The 24,384-nt window shown below is 45.9% G+C and overlaps 1 protein-coding gene across 1 annotated transcript in view; it reads right to left on the reverse strand.

Annotated features, from left to right (window-relative positions):
* The window catches only part of LOC103268572 (disrupted in schizophrenia 1 protein-like), a 250,557-nt gene that overhangs the window by 98,361 nt on the left and 127,812 nt on the right, over window positions 1–24,384 (reverse strand). The gene's annotated exons all lie outside the window — the stretch shown is intronic.

Raw genomic sequence — 24,384 nt, forward strand, 5'->3', positions numbered from 1 at the left:
TGCACTCCAGTCTGGGCGACAGAGTGAGACTCCAACTCAAAAAAAAAAAAAAAATTGGCCATAGGATGGAAGCAGAAAGGCACAGGGAGATTAGTGCGTTCAACCAGGAAAAGGTGACAGGTATATAGAGAAGGAAATAAATCTTCTCCTTGCCTATTGCCCACCTCATGGCTAACACCCTTGTAACAGAAGGCAGATTAACAAGAGAAAGGCATGACAAATTGACCTAACCAGAGTTGCACATGACATGGAGCCTTCAGAAATAAAGACCCAAAGACCCAGAGAAAATGGTTTATTTTTATGTTTAGGTTTGATGGAGAATGGACAGTCATGTAGAAATGTGATTGGACCAAAAAGCTATGATCTAATGGTGATAAACTGGAGGGGAGGAGCTTGGAAAAGCCCATTCGTTCAGATTCTTCTTGGCCTCTCTGTGTAGCACTCTTTTCCTCCAGGTGTGAGACGCCTATCATATGAGGGGGCTTATGACCTAATTTCAGGGGAGTTAGGTAAGTCCTATCTTAGAGAGCTTGATGGTCAGCGCTCACACAGAAAAGTGGGAAGGTCAGAGAGCGACCTTTCTGCTTCTGTTGTTTTATCAGTTTCCAGTTTCCTCCGTTTTTGCTTCAGGCCCAATAGGGCCTGAAACCAGGGTGTAAGCAGGAGTTGGTGACAAGTGGGCAGATTTTACACATATCGTAAAGGTAGAAACAATGGGGTTTTCTAGTGGGCTGAGTGTCAGTTGTGAGAAAAAGAGAGAAGTTAAGAATGACTACAAGTGCTTACCCCAAGCCAGTGGAAAAAATTGAATTGCCATCAACTGAGATGAGAAGAATTATAAGTGAAACCGGTTTGGGAAGATAAGCAAGAATCTGGTTTTTGATTTGTTACACATGAGAAGTTTATTAGTCATCCAGGGGAGATGTCAAGTGTGAAATTAGATATCTGATCTGGAGTTTAAGGAAGTTCTAGAATGGAGATGGATGTTTAGGATTGGCATTTGAAGCAATAAGGCTGGACAGTATCACTAAGGCACTGGCCCTTAGAAGCCCTTGGTGATCATAATAGCTATGTTTCTATTGTGATAGCACCTTCCCTCCAACGGGGAAAAAAAAAAGGAATAGCACCTCCTTGAGGAAAAGAAAATATTCTTATATTTAGAAGTAACTGGGATGTCTACCAAATGAATCATTTAGTTAAGAAATTAAATACTAGCTGGGTTCGGTGGCTCAGCTTTGTAATCCCACGTCTTGGGAGGCTGAGATGAGTGGATTGCCTGAGCCCGCGGGTTCGAGACCCACCTGGGCAACTTGGCGAGACTTCATCTCAACAATAAATCAAAAAATGAGCCGGGCGTGGTAGCGCGCGCCTGTAATTCCGGTTACTCGGAAGGCTGAGGCGGAAGGATCGCCGGAGCCCAGCGGGTCGAGGCTGGGCGACGGAGTGAGACTCCAACTCAAAAAAAAAAAGAAATTAAATACTGAATACTTGACTCATCTAAGTATCAGAAGCAGCAGTTAGAGACGCAGTGGGCCTGCATGAGACCTTGCAAGCAGTTCCATGTGCTTTCCCACTTGCCTGGAAGCTGCCACCTGAGGAAGCTGCTCTGTTGAGCGAACTTTCACGGAACAGTGCTCATCTTTTCTTCTCTTCCCACTCCCCTCCTCTTCCTACCTTCCCCAGCATCTTAGATCCGATAGAACAAGAGCCTGGGAGAATAGTGGCAGCAGCAATGGAAGGTTCCAAGAACCAAGGAGGGCGCTAAAAAGAATCCTGAATGTGAAAGGAATGCTAAGAAAACAAAGATGCCAGAGGACTCCACGCTTCCCAGTCAAGAAAAGGCAGGAATACATTCACCTTTCCTGTATTCTAAGGGAATCTGATAACCAGATTCAGGCCGTAACGTCAGAATGGAATTCGTGCAATTAGTTTTATGAATCCAATGCCACAAAAACTGATTGACAGTTAAATGCCATAAATCTGAGGCAACAGTCAGCAGAGTGCATGAAACAGGCACAAATCATTGCTGCAGGAATTTAATCTTGGTTCTACCTCATGCAAGGCACGCTACTTGGTACTATTTAAGTATAAAGAGGACATGGCTTCAAGGGACACAGAGACAACTTTGGGGCCAGACTCTTTAACATTGATTTCTCACTGGAATCCACAGCCACATTTTCCATAAATGTTCATTATAACCAACAATCCAAAAATATCCCTGCAAGTCTGATGGAAAAAAAAATAACCAAGCTACGCAGCGATAGCCTTTTCAGCATAAACACGGAAGCTGGAAGGTAGAAGAATGTCAGCAAGGAAGGTGGGAGAAAGGTAAGTGGCGGCAGGTGCAACTGGGCTTCCACGAGTTATATTCTTTGTTTGCATAATAAAAGGATAGCAGTATTGGCTATGAAAAAGTACAGGAAATGAGTAACGCCCGGGCAGACTTGCTCTCAGATTGAAAGGAGCGATGATTCTAAGAAATCCCAGTCCACTGCCCGCAGAGAATAGGGAGGACATCGTCAGATCAGCTCACATATGAAGATGGAGGCCAGAGGGACCTCCCTGGCTTAGCATTAACCACAAAGTCTGTCCAAGATAGCCATGATACTGGAATTGTCTAAAATAAGTGTCAAATGAGGCCTGGCCTGTTTTTACAAAAATTAAGTCATCGGATTTCTATTCCTTCTGTTTCTTCTTAAATAGGGAGAAGGTCCCTGTGTGGCCCAGGCTGGTCTCAAACTCCTGGGCAAAGCAATCCTCCCACCTCAGCCGCCCAAAGTGTCGGGATGACAGGCATGAGCCGCCACGCCCAGCCTGATTTCAAAGATTAGTATTCCAGGATCAGCTTAGATAAAATTAACATCTACTTAGTAAAATCCTTCAGAGTGAAGATGTGAAAGACAAAGAAGAAACTGCAGAACTCTGAGAAATTTTCAAATAGCTGACATATTTTCTCTCTGAGTTAATGGACGGAGCTCTGTTTGCCTGGGTATGAAGATGAGGTGGTAACATAGTCCTAACAAAGACTAGGATGTCAGCAACACAGGAAAAGGAACTTGCAGCTACACTGTTTTACAGCTGGGACAAAATAAGATTGTGTAGGGCCTTGAAAGCTGGCAGAATCCTTTCCATAAAGTCCTACATAAGTCAAATTTCACACTGACAGTAAGATGGAAACACCAAGCCCTTAAAACCGAAGTCCTACCTAAGTCACATTTCACACTGACGGGCAAAATGGAAGCACCAAGCCCCTAAAAACTAGACAGTTCTGTCTGTTCACACTAAAATGATATCGAATGTCTTATTGGAAACCTCGCGTGTAGAAAGGCATGAAATCAATTAACTACCATTTTATTGGGCATGTCCTAAATATCAAGTCCTGTTCTATATACACCTTGTTCTAAACACTGACTAAATAATAGTTCCCAGGAAGCAGGTCATTATCATCCCCATTTTATAGCTGGTTAAATGGAAGGCAACAAGTTCAAAGACACACCTCTAGTGGGGGAGAGTCCTGGAGCCCATGGCTATGGAACATATAACTTTAACTGTAAATAATACAATAGGAGCTCAGTAAATGCACATTGAGTGAATACATGTGAAATTTCAGCACCAACGAAATGAAGCAGGTGTTCAAAGCTGGAGTAACTGAGGAGAGGCCAAAGTCAGTGCTTCAAAAGTCTGTTGCAAAGAGCACTCACTGGCTGCAAAGATCAGACATCAACAGATGAAAACCTCATTGTGTGTAAAAGGCAGGGAAGAATTCTACTAACATATTAGCATTAAATAACATTGTGTAAACTAAATTGACATATATATATATATATATATATATATATATATATATATATATATATATATGAGAAAGAAAGAGAATAAGCAAGTCAGGATGAGTCCAAAGTAGGTTGCAATGTGCAAATGATAAACAGTTTTCTAATGCATATATCCACATTGGCTTGGTGCTTCCATTTTGCCCATCAGTGTGAAATGTGACTTATGTAGGACTTCGGTTTTAGGGGCTTGGTGTTTCCATCTTACTGTCAGTGTGAAATTTGACTTATGTAGGACTTTATGGAAAGGATACTGCTCTCCCCAGTAAGAAGTTAATCATACGTGATTTTACTAGCTGGTTTTTATTTGCATCTACAAATGTGTTTATTTGCAGCATTTTCCTGCTGTCACCATGTGTGGTGGCTGTAATTTGGACAGAACCCTCAAGAGAGGACTCCTGAGTTAAACAGGATACAGTTCTTCCTAGGCTTCTGACTATTCATTTCAAATTCTCTAGGGTCAGAACCATGTATATGCACAATCACCAAATTAGCAAGGGATTCATTTCTCATTGGCAGAATATCATTCAGCATGTTCCTGTTAATTCTCTCTCTTTTCGTCTGAAGTTGATAAGAGATTTACAAAGAGAAGGAAAATTAGCAGAGTTAGGTCCTACAGATTTAATAAATAGTAACAAAGAAAGAGTTGCTCTTTAGAGTTATATCTGACTCTCACCCATGCATAAATCTAAGGTTTCTTAAATGCCTACCACATGCCAAGGTCCGTGTGAGGCACCAGGGCCGTAGAAATGACTAGCACGCTGACCTTGGGCTGGAGAAAATTAGGCTTGGTGACAGAAACAGTCACATCAGTGGATCATTAATAAAAACGAGTGAGATTCAATGATAAACACTTAAAGCCGCAGTCACTCTGGGAGCATCAAGGAGGGAGACTTGGCCCCGCTTGAGTGGGTTAAAACATGACTCCCTGAGGAAACGACAGAGTTAGATATCTTAAAGGATTTTCCATGCTAGCTGATGCAGGAGGAAGCATGGATAATCCGAAACAGCAGTTGCACATAAAATGAGATTTGTGTTTTAGAATATCAGGCACTTAATGTCATATCATCTTACCTTCCCAATAATTTTCAAACCATTTTTTCCCTAATCTTACATTATGATTATTCGATATACTACATGATCTCACAGCAGAGGAGGACAGAGCGTCTACAGGAAATGAAAACAGTCTCTGGGCTTCCATCTCTGTTCTCACAGCCACACTGGCAAGTGGACGTGGAGATTAACTCGTTCTTCGAGATTTTCGCCTTAGAGTGATGTGAGTGAGAATGCTGTGTTACAGTAACTTCATGCTGGCAAAAACACCCAAAGAACAGAGAGTGGGAAAGCTTCTTCAGAACCGAAGCATCATTGCATGACTCAGTCGTCCACGAAAAAAGTAAAGCCAATCATTCGGAATTATGTTTATGCCTGCTTCTACCTTTGGCCTCGGGGGATGGTGTGTGACTGCAGCTTCCTGGGGAGATGCCGCCCTCAGCGAGCTCTGCCTCCCTGCCCTTGAACCCTGGAGCACGTCACAGGCATTCATCAGTCTTGGCACTCACGTAAGTGCACAGAAACAGCTCCTGCTTAGATGGGAAGAGAGGGTGGGCAGGAGGAAGGGAAGGAGAAACAAGTAGGTCAGCTCTGCCAAGTTGAAAAATTTTTGAGATGTTGAGATAAAGCCCGTGCTCCAATTTTACCTGCTGTGCTTGTCACGAGTTAATCGGGAACCATCCGATACGGTAATTCTCACTTTCCCAGTTCAGACCTGCTCCTATGTGCAATCTCCCGAGGCCCTTGAAGACACGGACTAATAAATCAACACAAGTCGATGACAAAGAGAAAAACCCAATGCTTGCGGTATGGAAAGCAGGTCAGAAAAAAGCGAACGCTATCAGTTGCAAGCAGGTTCACCTCACAGCCTCCCACCCACGTGCCCTTGTCAGATGTTTGTACTAAATGGAAAGACAGGCTAACTTTCCTCAGCAATCCTTGCTGACAGCAGCAGGCTTACTTGGGTTGGCTTTCCTGCTTTTTGGTGCATACAATTGAGAGAGTTGTGACCTGGAGATTAATTTACAATTTTTAAAAATCCCTAAGAATGCCTATTTACTGCCTTGCCTGGTAGTGTGCATCTGAAAATATGCAGTCCCATTCCTTGATTCTTTCTCCTGTTATTCCCCTCAAACACAGGCATCTCTCTCTCTCCCTCTCTCTCTCTCTCTCTCTCTCTCTCTCTCTCTCACTCACACACACACACACACACACACACACACACACACAATCAACTTTTCTTCATTCTTTTTGATAGAACAAGGAATAAAACTTGTGGTTTTGGCAACTTTAAGCATTGGCTCACACCTGTTAATTCCAGCACTTTGAGAGGTAGAGGCAGGAGGACTGCTTGAGCCTAAGCATTCAAGACCAGCCTATGCAACATAGTGAGACTTCACCTTTACAAAAAATAAAAAAATTTGCCGGACCTAGTGGTGCACTGTGTGCCAGCAGTCCCAGCTACTCGAGAGGCTGAGGCAGAAGAGGCCAAGGCTGTGGTAAGCCATGATTGTGCTACTGCACTCCAGTCTGGGTGACAGAGTGAGACCGCGATTCAAAAAAAAAAAAAAGTCGTGACTGTATTTTCAAAACGGAATGCTATCTTCTTAAACAATTTGTATTACAAATAAAACAAAACAAAACAAAAAAACCCAAATCCATACTTGATCTTCTTAAGCTAAAGAAAGTGAGCTCACACTGGCTGCTGGCAGGATGTTTCCATGTGCGTCATTATTTTGTTTAATTCTCACAATAACTCTCTAAATCCCTTTTGAGGATAAGGAGACTGGGGTTGAGAAAAGTTATTTCAAGGAGTAAATAAAAAATTCAGACCCACTTGAGTTTTATGCCAACGGCTATGTTTTTATAAATACACAATACTGTTGCCCAGTTGTTATGAAACATAATTTATGAATTTCACTGAAGGAATTCTATCTTTTGCAGAAGAAAATAATTTACTTTTCCCTCAGTAATTTACACAGCTTTACATGTGTAACTGTTAAAAGATGCAAAAGCATGTAGTTCTGATGGTTTGACTGAGCTGTGGCCCTTGGGAGAGAGATTCTGAAACACTGGCAGAAAGACTGAGAATGTGCTCAATGGCAGAGAAAGGTGACTGCTGTCAGGTAACCAGATCCCGGACTACGTGGTGTTTCTTGTGGGGGAGGGCCCTCTTGAATGGTCTTAGGACATTCCCACAGTCCAGATACTATCTGCTTCTTACGCCCAGGAGATTTTGGCAGGAAAGAGGCCAAACTGGCCCCATGGAGGCACAAAGTGAGGTAAGAGCAATTTCCCACTTGGGGATGGTTTTTAGTTGGCCATGAGATTCCATTCACCACTAATAACACACCTGCCGTCCCCCTTACCGCCCCCCACATGCTTTCCATATCCAGCCACTGGTCATCACCCCCATGTGGCCCTACCACACGTGACTGGGCACCTTTTGCTTGCAAACCAAGTCTCGTCGGAGGCCAAATGCCAGGACCACGGGTCTCTGCTGGTGAGACACAGACAGAGATCTCCTCTCTTCAATAGGCAGAGAATAGATACAAGCATGTTTAAAAAGTTAACACAGGAAAAATACAAATTAGCGCGTATCTGCTTCATCAGGACAAACACACACTGGGTGTGGGGAGGACCAAGCAATATAACGTCATCCAAAAAACAGCCTAAATCAAGCCTCTTGCTTCTCCCTGAAGCAAGTCATCCTCCAAAACGGTTTAATTTAGAATAGCCCTTGGATCTACACAGAGGGACCCCTGCCTTGGGCCTCACACTTCAGAGATTACATTCTGGGGTCCTCCACGCTGACCTTCCCCACAGGGTGAGGGGGGCCACAAGGCCAAGAGGCTTTCCTTCCATTTTAGACTGTGTTCTTGGTACTCAGGACACTGGGATTTCCTGCCCAAATGTCCCTGGGACCACTTAAATCCAAGCAAGCCTCCTCCCCAGCTTGGCCTTCTGAGTGGGCACAGCACAGCCAGTATGTGCACCCCGAGGTCTGAGGGGACCAAGGTGACTGTGTCAAGGGTGTATGGAAGAATGAGGGTGGGAAGGGATTGTCGAGGATGGGGTTCCCAGAAAGCTGACTCTGCCGCTGAGTTTCACATGCTGGGTGTTGGCTAGGGCATCTCTTCAGCTCAGCACTTGTGAAAGTGCAGGGAAGAAACAGGACTTCACAGAGCCACAAGGCATAACTGACAGATGCCTCAGCCAACCCACAGGGAGCTCAGGAGCTGGGGAGCCCTCCGGAATTCTTCTGAGCTACCATACCCCTGCACTGACCGGGCACTAAATCTAGGTGTGACCATGGGCAAAGCCATTTTCTCTAGCCCCAGCAAACTTGAAAGAGGTGGACAGCCAAGGACAGCTGCAGAAAGTAGGTCCCTCCTCCCAGAAGGGGGATCTGGGTAGTCCATCTGAGTCTGCACCACAAAGGGGGTGGACAGAGATGAGACACGTAAGCTGGAGTGTCCACACATTTGTATGCCAGCGACTCATGGTGAGGGACAACAGAGATGGGCAGAGAAAGGGGCAGTCATTGAGCCAGGAGCTGAGTGACTCTCCTGCACCTCTACCTTCTGACACAGAATCCAAGAATTCTAAGTTCACACCTGATCCCCTAGCCATTAAGACATTATGTTTGTCAAGTGTACTAATCATGTTCTTTATTTGTTTGATCATTTCTGATGCTTTGACATCTTGGGGTCTTGCTGACCCTGGGGGACTGCCCTTCCCAGAGTACATAGCTCACCTGAAAGCACACCCTTGAGAAGCAAACCAGCCAATTCGGAGCCGACACCCCCACCACCTCTTGTTTGGGGCTCTCTCACTTTGGGCCACTGTCCCCGGCTCTCATCACCCTAAGGCCAGGTACCGACAACTAGGGACAGCCCCTATATCCCAGAGTCCTGAAATTATTCCAGCTAGCCCATCCTAAGCCTGCCTAGTCTGCCTCCCCCATTTCTTCCCAAAGAAATCACAGCAAAGCCTCTTGCCCATATCTTCCCCTCCCTCCCTCTACCTCCTGACCAACCCTGGTGCTTCTACCAGGGGTACACCCCCCAAAAAAGGGGCAAGCTCCTTGTAGTACAGGCTAGGTAAATGTTCTAGGAACCCACTGACATCAGTGTACCAGCTAGCATTGTGAGAGGCTACATTCAGCGTCAATGAATTTCTTTTCGGAGAATTTTTCATGGGCATTTGCCCATTTCATGATGGGTGATTTACCAGTACACCTGCCCATGCTGCACTAAGTGTTCAGCAGTTTTGTTTTGTTACCGTAAATGGCTTAACCCCCGTGCCCCACCCTCCTTACTCACCCAATCTTGCCCTGAACAACTTTTTTTTTTTTTTTTGGTTTCCCTGGATGAAAATTCCTCAAAGGGAAACATTTTGCTGAGATGGAAGAGGTGAAACAAAAAACGGCAGAAGCGCTAAAAGGTATCAACACTGACGAGTTCAAAAACGGTTCTGAGCAGGAGGAAAAGCATCCTGAAAGGTATTGCATCCAACGGAGAGTACTTTGAAGGTGACAAAGTTTAAGCATGTAAGAACAAATATATAATTTGTAATAAATAAATTCTGGATCTTTGGGGGGTTCTCCCCTTGTACATGTGTCTTTTCCCTCACCAAGGCATGACATACCCCCTCCTCTCAGGAACTATGAGTAACAAACTCTCTCTCCAATGGCAGTCATCTCCTGGTCTGTCAGCAGAGTCAGACCTGAATCATCATAAAACCTGCATTGTAAAACATCAAGTTAAGACAATAGAACATCCTATATGTAGCCATTTACTAGACTGACTTATCACTGCAAATATTTAGATACATGGCATATGGGTCTCATGAGGCATCATAGACTCAGTTCCACACGTATTAGGGGTGAATCTGCTTTTACCAATATTTGCAATTAATCCTAAAATGAACAAAAGAACAGAAAAAATGTAAGACTTCCCAGCGCAAGCATGACATTATGAAGGAGCTGCATTTCAGCCTTATCAAAATAGCCGAGAGGGAACCTCATCCTTGATCTTCCACAAACCCGAGCAGCAACATATGATCCGAGACTCCCAGACAGCACCTTCCTGGGAGAAACACCATGGAAGGAGGCCATGCTAGGTGCTCGGCACAAGGGCCCGCTGGGGGCTGAGAAGGTCCACCCTGTTGCCCACCCTCAGAATGTTCCAGCACAGCCCCCTGAGGCTGAGGTCTGGCACCTCTGGCCATTGCGTTTTCTATTTTCACACAGCAGAGCTGGGAGATACAGAAGGCTGACAGCAGAACTCCAATGGAAACTATGAGTGCTGTCTTCTCTAAGGTAGGTTCCCTGATAGCGGAGGAGACTGCAACCCCAAACCTTTTGATACTTGCCCTCCTCATTGGAAATAGAGGCCAGAAAAGCCTGCTTGACACCCTGCACTAGCTTCCCCTGGGTTTCAAATAAAATCTGAAGCCCTCCCCGAGGCCTTCAATTGCTGCATGGCCGGCCTTGCTTGCTCCTTGGTCCCTTAGCGCCCTGGCTTTCTCCCCATCCTCTTTGTGACACATCCTGCTACCTCCTGGGAGAGGGAGGGTGGCTTTGCTTATCCTTTAAGCCTCAGCTTAAATGTTCCCTCCTCTGAGGACACTCTCCCTACAGTCGCTGGCTGCCTGCCACTCCCCATCATTTTCTCACTCACTGTTGACCCCGCCAACTTTCTGGCAATTGTAAGTTTTTTTCCATTTGTTGTTTTTCTGTCTTTCCCATTAGTATTCAAGTTTCATGAGGACAGCACCCCATGGTGGGCCCACCATGCACGTTTGTTGAATGATTTACGAACTCTCCTACATGGGGTATATGACCTCGCTTTGCTGATCTTGCTTCTGGAATCCCACTGTTGCTTTGTACAGCAGAAAAGGGCAGCCTCCGAGGATGAGCACAGGCAGTGGACACACGGGCACCCCTGAGGAAGTGCAGGAGCCACTAGGTGTCAAGCATTAGCAGACACAGGGTCACCAGTGTCTTACACGCCCAGGCTTCAGTGTGAGCACTCAGCACTCTGGCAGCCGTGGCCTGAGGTCTTCGCCTCCTCGCCTGCTGTCGGTTTCAAGAGGCCGCCCACGTACCCCGGCTCACAGACCTCCATTGCAGCCTGATGTAGGGAGATCGGTGAGCTCTGAAGGTTGTGGTACCAAAGCCTAACCCGAGAACTCACATTCAGAACCACGGGGGAGGGACGCCCCCACCTACCCATCTGTTCACCTGTGTGCCTATGAGAGCAGGTGTTTGTGAGTCAGGGGTCTGTACACTCTGCTAGCCCATGTCTTCATCTGCTCCCCACCTGCTGTCTGATGGGCGTGGCAGAGCTGGAGGAATATGTCAGTCAGCTGGAAAGCCGAAGAAAGAACGTCCAGACTCCTGTGGTAACACAGGGCAGCCCAAGCCGGGCCCCTCATCACAGCGGGGAACCCAAGACGGCAGCGAAGGTGGAGGCGGAATTCCCATTTCCAGTCTTTGGCTTTAGATATTGTATTTAGGGGTGATGCTCATGTGAGATCTGAATGCATTAAAACAAAACGCAATAATGCAGCATTGCTAACAGCTCGTGAGGAGTGTCTTCTTTCTTTCCTCCCTCCTACCCTCCCTTCCTCCCTCCTTTTCTCTTTCCCTCCTTCCCTCCCAAACACACCCTGAAGAGCACAAGGTCCACAAGAATTTAAAAATAGCCTGACGTGGATTTCAAGGAGAGTCAGCTAAATGAGTCCAATTTTCCATGCCTTTCATTTTAAATTAGGCGCTGAATGTGGAGAAGCATAAGATGTAAGTGAGGAGAATACGACATTTAAAATCTAATTTCCAAAAATGGGGTCCTAAGGCAAAACAGGGAAAATGCATTTACACATATAATTGTGCCTGCAAATCAATACCAGCAGAACAAGTGCCCCATCGGCTTGCGAGACCGCCTGGCCCGGGCTCGACACGCCACAGGAAGCCAATTCGCTCACTCGGCAGGTACCTGGCGCACCCTGCTAGATGCCAGCTGGTGCGTCCGGTGCCCAAGTGGGTCCCGCTCTCCAGCTCACGGCCTCAAGGACCGTGTGAACTAGTGAGGGGATTGCACAGGCAAAGAGGTCTTTGCCACATGCCAGAGAGGGGAGGAGAGAGGCTGAGACAGAATCGCAGTGAGCACCAGGAATGGTGGAGTCGGAGGTCAGGGAGGATTCTGACACGGAGGAGGGAAACAACCCAGTCGAAATAGAAAGCATGATCATGGACATTTGTATACATAACCCCGAATTGTACTCCACATCTTTCAAAATAAAAAATAGCGACCGGCAAGGAGCTCGTGTCTAGAGGCTTGGAGTAGAGGGAGGATGGGGCATGTTTGGACACTAAATGTACGCACTGATTAAAGATTTATGTGAAGCCGGGCTTGGTGGATCAGACTGTAATCCCGTGCCTTTGGGAGGCCGAGGTGAGTGGATTGCCTGAGCCCGCAAGTTCGAGACCCGCCTGGGCAGGTGAGACCTCATCTCTACAATGCATCAAAAAATCAGCTGGGCGTGGTAGCACATGCCTGTCATTCCGGCCACTCGCAAGGCTGAGGCGGAAGGATCGCCGGAGCCCGGCAGGTCGAGGCTGCGGTGGCCGGGAGCGGCCGCTGCACTCCAGTCTGGGTGAACGAGTGAGACTCCAACTCAAAATAAAAAAAAAAAAGATTTATGGGAAAGGAAGGAGAAAGAGGGTGAGAGAGGTGTGTGGAGACATGAGAAGACAGCATGCCGAGGGTGTGTCAAGAAAGGCATGTAAATCCCGTGGGAATGTGGGCTTTCTCCCATAGACAAAGGGAAGCCAGTCAAGAGTCCTGCAAAGGAGAATGATACAGCCAGGTTCTTAGTCCACTAAGCATGGAGAGAGATGGGCTGATACGAAAGATACTTAGAAAACAAGATTGACAGGATTTCACGTTAGGTTGGATTCATTCCTTTATTTCTTCAGCAAATTCTTATTGAACAACTGCTATATCCGGGGCACTATTCTGAAAGCTAGAGCTACAACAGTGAGAAAATAGTATTAGATAAGTGCACATTCGTAAAAATGTTTATGGCAGTACCTGATGCTCGGGGAACTATTCCACTACAACGAGTTCAATAGAGTGAATAAAATAAGTCAGGTGGGGGCTGACACTCCAAGAGGGGAGAGAGATGATAATAAGCAAAGAAGTAAGGAGACACGGAATACCCAGATGCTAGTAAGTGAAAAGAACGATGCGTATATTGGGGGAGGGCTGTCACTTTAAATAGGGTGGCCAGGAGAGAGCCCTGAGAGGTGACATTTCAACCAAGACCCCAGGGAGGAGTAAGACAGAGAGGAGCTGATCCAGCCTGACTCTAGGTTTCTGGCTTGGACGATGGCAATGGAGAGGAATGCCAGAAAAGGCATCTTGCAGGGAGAAGGGGCAGGAAACGAGTTCACTTTCTAACATGTAGAGTCGTGTGTCTTTAAGACATCCAAGCAGAGTGGCAAAGGGAGGTCGTGAGGGTTTGGAATTCAGCAGGGTGGGAAGGAGGGACCTCCTGACTGTTTCCACAGTTCATTGAAGTCATGAGAGTCATGAGACCATTTGAGAAGGATGGAATCGTTCCTATCACTGCTCTTAACACATTGCCACACATTTAGCAGGTTAAAACAACCCAAATGTGTTGTCTCCTGGTTCTGTGGGCCAGAGGTCCAGTGCAGCGGGACTCAGCTGGCGCTGCTCAGGGTCTCACGGGCTGAAACCAGGGTGAATGCAGGGCTATTGGTCTTTCTGGAGGCTCTGGGGTTCACTCCACTTCCGAACTCCTTCAGGTGGTGGGCAGAATCCAGTCCCTTGCGGCCACAGCCTGAGGTCTTCGCCTCCTCACCTGCTGTCAGTTTCAGAGGCCGTCCACGTACCCCAGCTCACAGACCTCCATCGCTTCTCATGCTTCCCAGCCCGCTGACTTTCCTGCCTCATCTCTCCTCTGCACCCAGCCTGGGGGCTTTAGGGGATCCTGTGACTCGACTGGGCCCACCTGGATAGCTGGAGATGCTCTCCCACCTCAGACTCCATAGCCGCATTCACTTCTGCAAAGTCCCTTTGGCCTCGTGACATCACATTTTCACAGGTTCTGGGGATTCGGGTGTGAGCATCTTTGGGGGCCTTTATGCTGCCTACCACGCTGGACACATGAAGTGAAAAAAAAAAAACTCAGCTGGGGACAGAATCCCCAAAGACAAAACCTTTACAAGATGGGTCAAGAAGGAGGAACCCGTAAAGGTAACAGAAGGAGTGGCCAGGGAAGCAGAGGAGCCCAGGAGCCAACAAAGAATAAAGCAAAGCGTCCCCAAAGCCATCGACAGATCAGATGCTACCAAGAGGGCTGGAAGGACCGCCTGGGTTTTTCAGTAGAAAAGATGATAGTGATTGACAGCTGCCTTCACAGGCACGCACACATGTACGATGAGAAATCCCTCTCACATGGTTTCCGACCAGGCTGCTGTGCCTCCCAGCCCCTTGTACCTCCCCCACCCCACTGAATCTGGGTGGGTTCCCTTCCAGTCTCAAAGCTTCCCCTGCCCCCAGTGATCTCGAAGTGCCTGGAAAACTGCAGCCTGGACACCCACCTCCACACAGGACGGGCTGGCAGAGCGTGCAGAGGGGCTGGCGTTTCAATGCTGTCACACCAGCTGGGGGCCAGGACCTTGTCAGTCAAGTAGACATGAGCCTGGTTTTGAAATAATCTGCCCGACTTTCATCCCATATGCATGTTTGCCTTTCTGTTGGGTAAAATGAAAGCTCCGTGTGCAAAGGAGGCAGAGAATCAAGTCTTTTCTGACGAAATCCGCTGAGATGGATCCCCCTGATAGCTGAAAGCACTAAATGCCTATGGAAAAATCCATCCTCCAACCCCCACCATTTCCTGGTATTTGTTTTAAGTATTTAAAACGCATTAGGCTTGACATCGGAATGGCTAATAAGTTAATGTCCTAGATATTTAGGAGGAGGCAGGTATAAAATTATTGGCTTAAAATGATCCCAGTGAAACCATTTCTTCTAACAAGATCATAAAATGCACTTTCCTAGTGAGTCATATATAACTGGCTCAACTATATAATAAAAATGGGATACGGGTTTAATGGAAGACAGAACCTGTTTGACTGCAGATTAAAGTGCAATTTTTGTCTCACACAATTTTTGTGTTTGAGGGCCTGCGATACCTTTTTTTCTGACACACTTTCTGTCGTGGGACTAAGAGATAAGTGAACAGTTTCTCCCTATCACAGGAACATGTGATAAATATGTGAGTTGGATGGTGACCCTTTTGACCAAAAAGAAGAAGAAAAGATAGGATGTCTAAGCCCAATTTCTGATTTTACAGATGGTATCAGAGAGGCCTTGTTGCTACCTTGGAATCCCATTAAGGTTTAAAGAGGAAGTGAGTGCAAGGGATAGTGAAAATATATCCATTTTGTTTAAGTATCAGAAAATATTGTGGATGAAACTCCTATGGGCATGTTCTTAACTGCAGGTGTTGAGAGTCAGAGACATAAAGGGCAGTGACCTCAGCCACCATCATACGCCGTCACCGTGTGATCATTTGAGACAGGTTTGTCAGCTTTTATGTAGACCCAGCCCTACAACTCACTTCTCTGCCATTTTTTCCTCCCTGTACCAGTTTAATTAGGCAACACCTCTTGATGTCTACCTTCCACCAATAAAAACATTAAAAAATTCATTGAAGACGAAGAACGCAACGCCGTCCTCTCACTATTTTTCTTGGTATGGGTAGAAAAGACACAGAGGTCAAGACCGACACTGCACAGTCACGTGTGACCTCACAGTGCCCAGAGACATGTCACTGGATTCCTGGAAAGAGAGCCTTCCTCTATCCTCTGGGACATCCTCCAGCTCCATGCCGCCTCACCTAGAGGGCGGCAATACTGCCTCAGCGTCTGCCCTGCAGCAGGGACAGTAGAACCAACAACTGGGGTCAGGTGTGGGCTGGAGGCTGGGAGAACATGGGCAAGCTGAAAGCAGCTAGTCTGTGTGAACAAAGTGGAGTGGAAGGTGGCTGGGCTAAAGTCCAAGGTCAAGGCCAAACATGCCAACTCTGAATGAGGCACAGATGACCCCCAGGCCTGGGGACTCCGATTAGCCTGAGGAGCGAAAACCAGCACCTTGGAGGTCAGCCCAGAGGGACGCGGGGTCAGACCCTCACTGACCTTTACTGTTGCTGGCCCTCCCTAGTGTGGGCACAGTTTTCTCTCTTTCAAAGGGGCAGCCCTCAAAGCTTAGGATGGCCAGCTCCCTTCTGCAATCTAAGTACATTGAGAAGACTCTGGACACCACTTGGGTGCCAGAGAACAGAAAGCCGTAAAAAGTCTACCCACAAATACAGTCACGTCGCATGCACATGTAACTTCCCTATAAGCAACCAGGTGGGCTGCATGTGGATGTTCTGTGCAAAAAAATTCTGGAAAATTCGATTTTGCAAGCAGACTCTATTAAAGGTTGTGCATTGCACACTTGTGCGCTAATATTACTGAAAAGGCTCATACACACAAAACCCCGTATACTTTATTTTATGAGACATAAGAGATTTTTCAAGGACAATTTGCTTAATTTTTGCCTTAAGTGTTAGCTCTAGAACCCAATCCCTGTAGAAGGCCCAAGTCCCTCCACTAACAGAACTGGCCTTATTATAAGCTTGCCTAGTTAACACCAGGATTATGCATGGTTGCAAGTTGTTTGAAGGCATGGGCATGGTTTTCCTCACAAAAGGTTATACTGATGATGTTTTCTGGAATTATCTATCGTTGATCCATCCAATTTCACATGTGAAGGACAGTATGTACATTTGTGAGACATTCTCAACCTTCGATCAAAATCTTCCTGCTCTGGGAAATTCAGGATCTGAACTCCGAGAAAGACTTCAATAAAGTTCAGTGCTTTCCTCTCCCACCCACTTATTATAGATTTACTTCCTTTTATATATACAAGATTGTTGGGGGGAAAAAATCTGTGCTGAAGTAAGGATGGGGACCCACTCTCAGTTAGATGTCATCTACATATACTAAACATTCAGGACATGCCCCATCCTTGAGGCTTGGCTCGGTGCCCCACGGAAAGTCCAGGGAGCAGACTGTATCATCCCGCTGTATTAAGATGTTCAAAATCTCTTTAACACAATCCTTCGCTGCCCCATTTGGCAAGAGCTCCCTCTGAATGTGAGCACACAAGGGCTGTGTCATTTATCTCTCTGGCTCAGACCCAAACACAAGTTAATCCCTGCAGGCTGTTCAAACAAGAGCGGGAGGCTCTGAGATAAACCCTTTCTTTGGGTTTCACCAAACCTCTCGCTCAATCAACTGCAATGGAACATGAACATTCCAGAGTAAGTACTGTCCCTCAAATGGGGGGAGGGCCGAGATACCCTCTGTCACCACCAGTCACCTTCGAATCACCTCTTTGGAAAAGGAAGTCAGGTTTCAATTATGAAACTGAACCATTCCCTAGCTGATTAAAATGTAAAAGTGCACATTTTCTGTAATTTCATCAAATAATTCACATAAGAAACATAATAACCATTGATTTAGCTGTTTTCCATCCAATTTGGTAAAAACATATAAAGTATACACTTTGCAACTACAAAGAGTTTATACTTAAGAAAAGTGAACACTAAAATATTTCACCTTTATGAGTTTAATATTTCTTCTGTGATCTGTGTTACTTAGAAACAATAATTCCATTTTTCTTTCACTTATCTGCGCTATGTGGTGTCCAGTAAAACTCAGCATAGAAACTCTAAGAATAGCTGTTTGGGGTCACAAAGACAACAAGACACTGTTTCCACAGCGTGGTCAACACACCCTGGATACACATGGAAGCTGAAGAACTATTCCCATAAAATATAATGCTGAGCAGCTGAGACTTTCACCACATTTTTAAAGGAATCTATTTCAATGGAACCAAATAGAGTAGAATTAGAGGCTGGGTCAAAAGGAAAGGAAAGCAGTGCAGACAGAAATGGTGTCCCCAGACCGATGGATAAATCTAACTGCTCCTGGGAGGCCCTCACAGCTACTGCTATGTCTGGGGGGACCCCCCAACACTGGCGTTTATTTATTAACAATTGTGCATTTATTCTTACATGTCTAAACTTCAGTCACCTTCAGCCTTCTCAAAACTTCCAGATAAAAACTTTGGTCGACCGTCTGTGTCATGAATTGCAGAAGGCACATCGTCCCGAATTATGGCCAACAAGGGATGGGTCCTTCCACCAGGACGTCGCATGGCCCACACCGCGCTGAGTCTTCAGCGGTTTTTGACCTAGGACAGCACGACCCCTGTGTCCACTCTCCCTACGCACCTGATCTTGCTCTGAGCGATTTGTTTGTTGGTTTGTTTCCCCAGCTGAAAAAAGCCATCCAGGAGAAATGTGTTGCTGGTGTGGAACAGGCAAAGCCAAACGGCAGAAGCACTAAAAGGCCTCAACACCGACAGGCTCAAAAACCGTTCTGAGCAGTGGAAACAGCATCCCGACAGGTGTTTCGCATCAAGCAGGGAGTGCTCTGAGGGCGACTGAAGTTTGAACAGGTAGGAATAAACATACATTTTTAAAAATAAATACATTCCGGGCTTTTTTCCGGACTCCCCCCTCGTACGGTGCCTCTTCCTTAGCCTGCCTAGACTCTCTCTCCTTGTTCTCACTTCCTTCCCGCCTTGTGTCTTCCTCCTGCCCTTCCTTCCAGTGATATCATGGGATAAAGCTCAGCCTCGTTGAACGCGGAAAAGGTAGGTTAGCCCTGGCTTCTTGGCTTCTGCCTCCTCTTCAGGTTTCATGTTCACAGCCAGAAGTTTGTTAGCGCCTGGACAAGGAAACCTGTCGTAGGAACAGAGAGTAGCTTTTCCAACTGGAACAGGTCCCAGGAGAGGTTTCTGGTGACCCACACTCATTCAGACTTGTGGAAGACAGAAGGCCAGCCAATGAGAGAACTCTGACTAGTAAGAAAACTGCTCCGTTTTGCGCCATACTTCTGGGTTGTAACTATTTTCCTACTTAATTTGTGACACCAAGTCTTCTCCACCAATATGTCTGGAGAGACGTATTTAATGTTAAAAGATGCCAGGTTAAAATGAGGTTGGATTTTTGGGGGAGGAACTTCATTACTGTCCTTGTAAAAATCAGAAGTACCATGCAATATCACAAAAACAGAGATAAGACTGAGTGTCTTAAGAAGATGTAGCAAGAATGTCATAATCAAAATGGCAGATGCTTTACTCAGAATTGCTTTAGAGGAGGAATTAAATGGCATGGTTATTTATTTTGTGCAGGATAATTGTTAGGCTTCTTATTATTGCTATATATTTGTTTCTACTTTCAAAGCAAGAACCCAAAGCTCTTCTTACAATTGAAAGATAGTATAGCACAAGTGGTTGAGAGAAAAGTTTTGAACTCAGGCTAACCTGGGTTAACTTTGCAACTTACCAGCTCAGTCCATTGAGCTTGAGCAAGGTCATCAGCATCTCTACACCTTACTTCCTCCTCTGAAAACTGGGACCACACTGTTACTTCTCTCCTACGGTGTTTGCAAGGAGTCAAGAAAATAATAGTTAACTATTATCATTGCTCCTACTGCCATTATTATTTTCACCAGCAACATGATGGCAATGATGTTGAAGTGGTAGAAAGCCATTAGCCTCCGTTTCACATATAATTTACACTGGATGTTTCTAATATAAATATAAACTGGGCTTAATTTTGAAAACAACTTCACAACTAATGGGTGCTCTCCAGGGTTAGAATTGGGGACACAATATGATTTTTTCGTGCTGCAAGATTCAAACTTTTGATTTTAGGATGCTATCACCAGCTAAATGTTCAATGCATCTACTATAGGATAAAATATTCATTTTAGGATTTCATAGCCTCAATCACCCACTGAACTTAGAATACTGAAGAAATATAAACGATTGGCTCTTGAAGAGGCAAGGGGCATTGTAGAAAGTAGACACTGCATGTCAGACAACCCCAGAAGTGTTATGTACGCCACCTTACTGTGAATGGTGCCCCTGGATTACATGGTACCACCGAGGCACAGACAAAAAGCAGGGTCTTTGAGGTTAGACAAATCAAGCTTCAAACCCAGCCCCTGCTATGCACTCAAGTATGTTACTAAACCTAAGATCCATTTCCTAACATGCAAAATGAGAAAAATCATCCTGTGAGGATTATTACCACGAGGATTAGAAATAGTAAATAAATCCTGAATTGTACCCCAAATCTTAAAAAAAAAAGAAATAGTAAATATATAGAGCCTAGCAGTGTGTTCAATAGGTGCTCAATAAATAGTAGCCATTAATATAACCATATCATTATTACTCCTGTTATCCTATTTGCTCTAATATCAAATGTGGAACAAACAAATATTGGTCTTAAACTAGATCAGTAGTTTCCAAGTATTTCAAATAATGGCACTTCCCACCAGCACCTTCCCTTTTATCACTTAATCAGATAGAGCTAATTACGCATCCCTAAGAAAGACATAAAGTTAATTGTCACTGGGAAGGCCATCTTGCAAAATTACATCTTCCAGGTAGAGCTACTGCTTTGCTTAACACCTGAAGCTCCATTCTCATACAATGCCATGCAGTGGCCCTGACACCGAATTAACGCTAGGCTCTTGTGCTTGTAATTTGGGGCACTGTCGCCAGGTGTCAGTGTGGAGCAAAACACCAGGTATAAATAGTCTGGCACTCACAGCCATGAGCAATAGATACACAGATCAATGTCGAAACTGAGCTGTTCTCAGTGTTGTAAGAGTCATCGTGTGTCAGAATAGTATAGACATTCTGCACTCTAGAAACACTTCTTAGCTGACTGTGGGTTCATTCATTCGCTCACTCATTTACTCACCGAGTCAACCGGTGAGTCAAGCTAAAGTTTGGTAACCAAATCCTCTCTGGGTCACTATGTCACGAGTAAGTTCCCAGGGCTTCTCCCAGCAGATCTGCATGCTGACACAAACGCACTAGAACAAGAAGGAGCGGCGCAGACTCATCCACACCTCTACGTGAGATTAGGGTGATTCCAAACAAGACCAGGTCCAGGCTGAGTTGAAGGCTCTGATCATCACTGACCCTGAGGAGTCGAGCCTCATGCAGACTTATTTTGTATTAGGAACTCCCTGAAAATCAGGATGACCTTGAAGCACAGGCAGTCCAGCTCCTCTCTTCTCGGGTCAACTGAGAAGCACCGCAATATCTTGAGTGTCCTCTCAGGACAAAACATGACCCCAGGTCTCACCCAAAGTGGGTCTCTAAGGGCATGACCTCGAATATTTGGGAACAAATCTTCAGAAGTAGAACGAAAGCAGAATGACTAGAGGGGAAACAACTTGCCCAATGGTGAGTTCATCATCGAGGTACAGAAAGGGTGATAACTGGCTTCAAGACTGGCATGAGGGGACCTAAGAGTCAGTCCTGGGGGTGGCCTGGCTTCTGAGACTCCATCTTGACCTCTGCTCTGGGCCACAGACTTGACCTTGCTGTGCAAGGGTCATGGGGTGCAAATGGATCAAACTGAGGGCTGCAACCCACAGCCAGGGTGAAGATTAAATTTCTTTAACGTGTACAAAATCACTGAGTGCAATGCCTGGCACGTGAAAATACATGTAAACATGCAGAAAAATGTCAGAATGAAAAGAAGTCGATCCACCTGCTGCCCGGGCTCCCTCGTGAACTCTGCATGTGACCCCGAGTCCCACTAAGCTTCTCTGACCTCATATCTCTTATCTGCACAACGAGTCTACGACCCTACCACCCCGAACGCAACTGATCTCATCTTACCTGCACAACGAGAGGGTTAAATGACAACATCTCCAAAGTCCTTCCAACTCAAAAATCAAAGAAAAGTAAAATAATAATAAACATCTCATCAATTTGTTTTCTAAAACTCCCTATTGTAAAAAAAAAATAGGTTTTCTTTTTCGGTGATGTTGACAGCGAAAGCCTGGTTGAGTCCAAGTTCCATAGCTGGTACCAGGCCCCAGAGATGCCTGGCCACCTCTCACTCCAGGCATGACGTCCAGGGCTGATGCCATCATCTCCTCTGCCGGCACCATGACCCACTCTGTCACCTGGGCTCCTAGTGCCATATTAGCAGCCAGGTTTGAGCAGCCCCCGTTCTCCCTCACCAAATGCACCTTTGACAGAACAAAACCTGAAGGAAACCAGAAGCGTAGCTGCCCATCAGCAGCAGGGAATGGTGGAATGTCCTCTTTTAAAACAACTTTTTCTTGCCAGTCTGGAGAGAAAACCAGGATTACCCTTCATGTGTTTCTTTCCTCCCATCTGCTTGTTAAGCCTTCAAAAGCCCCTCTTCTGCCCCATAAGCTGCTAGGCCACGCTGGGCTTCATGACCCAAACTAGCTGAAGAACAGTCTGCAGAAAGCATCTGTCTGCTTGTCCCGAACACCTTCCCCGTAGCGTTTTCCGAGAAAGGTTGATGACTTGCACATTTCCAGAGCGGGCCTGTCTGCGCTTGAAGACGCTGGCCTGCTCCGAGGCGGCGCGGTGCCACGAGGCTTCATTAGGCCTGGGAAAAATAGCAGCACAGCGGCAGACTAATAGACGACAGCATGAGTGATTTAAGCCATTTTCGAAGTCTCAGGGTTAAAAATACATGCTTTTGGCGATGAACTTGTGCATTGTGATCGAGACTACTTGGGGACAGGATTTCCCTATTTTGTCAGGAATGGGGGAGGGAAGAGGGAGGAAGGATAAAAAGAACAATGGAGTTCCTCAGGGCTGGCTCCTTCAAAGACCAGCACTTTCCAAACAGAGGTGGGCACAGCCTCCCGTAGCGAGGACACCTACGCAGAAAACCACCAAAATGTAATCTCCGAACATCACGTCCTTTTACACAACACGAATCACTTGACCTAAAAGCCTCCTAAGGACAAGAAGGTTAACATGAGCAATATTATGTATTGTGTAAATATCATGTCACCCCTCCTTTGTATACGCTGGTCTCTCCAGTTTTAATATCTGAGATCAGGGACCGAGTCTTTGACTTTAAACTTTTCTATGTCTTTCAGGACCCTTCTCCTAATAGATGCTTTTACTAAATTAACTGAATAAACACCAGAAGAGCATGTCGGGGAGATGATAGAACAAATCTCTCAAGAAGTTTCCTAAGCTGGAGTGCACATGCGCTTTGTAGGGTGACTTGGATACAGGCCCCCAAGAGAACTGCTGAAGGGAGCTTGTGGTTCCAAGTAGGCAGTGCATTTCCCACCCCGGGTTTGTAGAGTTGTGGAGGGAATGGCCTGGAAGGGGCGGCTCCTTGGAGCTACACCCTCAAACTGTGATGAGACAGTGATGGGAGCGGGTCCAGTCAGCGACAGGCGTTGGGAGAAGCTTGAGTCTGCTCAATAAACACTCTTACCAAGGGGGTCCAGCATGTGGAAACTAGCTCCTGGACATCTGTCCTTCCCTTCTGTTGCACAGAAATCCACCTATGTAACTCCCTTCATATTCTATTAGGGCTCTCTGCTTCCTTGTGTGTCCTCTCTATCAACAACTTCCTGCATATTCTAAGTGGTTGGCATGGTTCTGGCACAGAATGGCTACCCACAAATGGAGCACAAGGAAGGACAACCTGTGAGCAGGGAATACTGTCAAGGTAAGCAGTGGGTGGAGGGCTTTAACGAAGGTTGGCTCCCACAAAGAGGCAGAACTATACAACACAGGAGTGTGAAAAAGGTTCCCCCTGATATTCTTGGGGCATCAGACATGTTGCCAAGACAGAATTTGGTACCCAAAACACAATAAAGTTCCGAATACTTCAACTACCCAGGGAAGAAACTAGGTCTTGGGAAGTTAAAGCATCAGGCTATGCAGAAATCTAACTAACAGTAGCAAGCAATAGCCTGATGATTCTGCCTTTTAATGTTCTTAACCTGGAAGCGTGCAAAGATACCTCATACTTTCGGTCAGGATTGGCTCTAGGCTCATAAGCCAATAAAAGGTTATAAAGAGAAATCACATAGTAGCCAAGGTGGAAACCCCAGCAGGGAATGAGAAAGCTGAAGCTTCCCTTCCTCTGCTTCTCAAAGGAAAGGAAATTCTCCTTTGCAGTCAGAGAATAACTAGTTGGAAGGACAACCCATAGGCGGTCACATCCCCAAAGGCTTCATGAGTAGGCTATAAAACACACAACAGCGTAACATTCACCATGGGGAAAGCCACAGTACTTAGAAAGTATTCTTGGACTATCTGGAATGCTAAGTAAAAATTCCAGGAAGCCAAGAGACTTCTAAGAAAAACATAGAATGCGAGGAAGACACGCTTCATCCCCCGAAAAAGTCCCATTCCTCAAATCTGGCTTTCCTCGAAGGAGGTCACTAAGGGAGCATGAGAAAGGAATTCGCCAGAGCCCTCTCTCCATCCCAGTTTTTGGTCCTTAGACTTAGCAAAGGACAAAATCT

This window comes from Carlito syrichta, unplaced genomic scaffold (assembly GCF_000164805.1).
Source record: "Carlito syrichta isolate Samal-C Ts95f unplaced genomic scaffold, Tarsius_syrichta-2.0.1 Scaffold308849, whole genome shotgun sequence".
NCBI lineage: Eukaryota > Metazoa > Chordata > Mammalia > Primates > Tarsiidae > Carlito > Carlito syrichta.